Source organism: Egretta garzetta, unplaced genomic scaffold (genome assembly GCF_000687185.1).
Source record: "Egretta garzetta isolate BGI_Z169 unplaced genomic scaffold, ASM68718v1 scaffold9, whole genome shotgun sequence".
In the NCBI taxonomy this organism is placed as follows: Eukaryota; Metazoa; Chordata; class Aves; order Pelecaniformes; family Ardeidae; genus Egretta; species Egretta garzetta.
In genome coordinates this window covers 2,446,519-2,449,665 of record NW_009260763.1, presented here as the reverse complement: position 1 = coordinate 2,449,665, position 3,147 = coordinate 2,446,519, and positions in this window count along the sequence as shown.

The window sequence follows — 3,147 nt, the reverse complement described above, 5'->3', positions numbered from 1 at the left end:
CTCTCTTTATAGGGAACATTTGTCATCATATTAAGTGGACTGGATCGCTCACACCCTCCTTTATTCCTTCTTTCTCTTTGTCCCTTCCCTTCCTCTCGTTACTTCCTCCCTAGGCCAGGTGCCAAAAATGCTGGTGAGGCAGTATCTCAGCTATCAGCTTAAGCTGTCAAACTGGCTTCCACCTCTTTCATTTCAGAGAGCACTGCAACTGAAATTCCTTTTATTTTAGGCAGTGGTAGTATTTTAAACTCAGAACTATGTAAAGAATTGGCGATAACGCTGAACTGCTTAGCTGCGAAGGGGTGGTTACAGACCAAGTGAGGAAATGTTTGCATAAATCCTATGTAGGCAGATTCTCACCTAGAAAAAGCCGGCGTTTCTGCCAAAATATTCAGAATTTCTCTGGCATCCACCACAAGACAATTGTCAGGCTTGATTGGTCCGACAGGGACAGGCTTTTGCTTTCATTTCTGTGTGTTTGGTGCCAGCATATTTCCCTGACAGTGAGAGGTGACCGGATGAGTTCATTGACCGTGGAGGTGCCTGCGCAGGGAATCTCTTTCCTTCTTCTTCAGCAGAGGTGAGTGGAAGCCTGTAGTCGCTCCAAGGAGGATGGGTCGCCAGTGCACTCAGTTTTTATAAAATCCCCAGGTTGCATGGGCTGGTGCTGCTCGAGCATTGCAGGTGGCAGGATGGGCAAGTCCAGGCTTCGCTCTGGAGCCAGAGCTCTGAGATGAGAAACCTGGGAGGTGTCCCAGCTGGGGAGGCTCTGCTTGAACTATGCCTTGTGCCACGTTTCTCTTTTTTTATCAACAAGGTGGCTAAAATTCGGGGCTTTCAGGGACACAGGAGCCCCAAATTTCCATTTAATGCTTTGGTGACTAGGTGATAAGTAAAACGTGACTTTGCATTCACTAAACCAGAGAAACTTGGTTAACTTGCTCTTCACTTCTGCTGTGCCTATTTTGTCAAGCGTTAGGGGGCAATAGCAGGAGAGGGGAGAGAATATAGATTGTGACATTTCTATATGGACCTGGTTGGGCTTGTTCGTGGCTTACGTCCAGACATGTGAATGTTCAAATGATGGGACTGGAGTGGGAGATTTGCTTGGCTTTGTTCTAAAGGTGGAGAATTATAAAGAAAGTAGGACTCCAGTGAGACATCCTTCAGACCTTAAAATGTTTTCATTTGTCAGTTGTTATCAACTAATCAAGAATAATAAGCGGGGAGCCTAAGGATGAGGAAACGCTGACTGGACACGAAGATGGGACTGGTTTGCCTCAGATAACCTGGGCAATGTTTTGCAGTCTGAAGTATTGGCAAGGGGAACAAGGAGGCACAGCATTTCCCGGGAAGGCTAAGGGAAGTGTTTTATGAAGGCTGACTGCGGAGTTGCTGACCTTAACAAAGAAGGATTTCTTATACCATACTAAATGTGTAAATTAAATTTTAAAGGGGAAAAAAAATCAGTGAAATGTGATATCTTTTGATTTGTTAACGGAGAAATGCTGCACAGCATGTCTCATAAGCAGTATAGCAAGTGTCACTAAGCCCTATGGATGAGAGGGAAAACAGAATTATCCTTTGGGAGATGGAGTGTATCGGGCAACTGAGCATCTCCTGCATGGGAAACCTCTTGCACAGAATCAGCGTTGATTGGTTTCTTCAGCTTCAGTATGAAAACATTTTCTCAACATTCACATTTTTTGCAGAACTGATACTTAAATTTCTCAGCCATCTCCTTCACTGCTCTGTTCTCTGCCTGAAAATATCTATTTAAACTCTTTGTTGCATCCTCCCAGCAACCTGTTCTGACCTACATCTCCCTGCCCAGGTGATACCAGAGATCTGTTTGGCTTTGCAGATCTAAGAATGAAATGCAGAGTAATTTTTCCATTTTAACATGAATTCAGCTGCCAAGGCCGACATCTTCATTACCCTGCATTACCATGTATACATGCTAAATCCATTATTTATAGGCAAATTTCTGCCAATGACTATCTGTATGTCAGATGCACCTTCAGAAATAGGTTGTCATTACAGAACCTCACCTAAGTAGCTATAATACTCTCAGTACATGTATGCAGTGCAGCTCAAAAAGAAATTAAAACATTTTTATGCAACATTTATTTTCAGGTAACACCATATGTTGCACTTGTGAGTCTGAAAGTATTAAAAGCTGACTTAGAAGGTGGTATTTTGTTATCACTTGCTGTTTGGGAGCCAGTCTTAAGTTGTCTGTTAATAATAAGAAAACCAGCCACTAATGATGTCCCAGTAAAATGACACAAAGAAAGAATAACTGATTTCTATAGGTGATTACCCATTTAAAAACTAGAAAAGCTTCTTCCAAAACAGAAAACTGTGTATGTAATGTGTAGACCTAGCCTTAGAAAACATACTCACAGGTCCTGTCGCCTCATCTGCAAAGTATCTCCTACCTGGGGGAGCAGTGGCCCTGTCACGGAGGGCTGCTACACAAGTAAAGGGTTGCATGAGAACCAGTTGTCTCTTGTGTATCCAAAACGAAAACAAGCAAACAAACAAGTTATTTGCATAGAAGAAGGCTCTCTTTAAAAAACAGATGAACAATATTATGGTATCTGCTAACCCTGCTGAGGCCAAGAGGTGAACAAAAAAACCTAAAAAAGCTTTTGATGTCTCCGAACAGGCACAGGCTTTTTTGCAGACACTGTCAGATTTTTTATTTCACTTGTCTTCCTAGGTGAGACAGTCACTCAAAAATGGGATCAATGACTGTCATCAATACCTTGCCCAATATTGTGAAAGGTCGTATATCACTGTCTCCCAGCGCTAGGGTAATTTGCAAACAGACGTTCCTTGTATTGGAGTCGTGCCCGGAGGATTCGAGCAGGAAGAGAATGCCACTCTGCTGGGCAGGCACAAAAGAAAATAGTCCACGCTTACCGCTGAAATAGGAACGAGCTGTGACAGCAGTAAAACGCAGGCAGCAAAGCCTCGTGAGGGAAGGGGTAGGTGAAAATAATGGCAGAGGAATGGCAGAGTAAGGCAGTGCCTTTGAGCTGCTGTTCCCTGAGGCTGAGGAATGTCTGTGAGGGGCAGCTCATTAGAAGACTGCAGCTGTTTTGAGCACCTCAAGCAATAAGTAGATTTTTCATAGGAGCC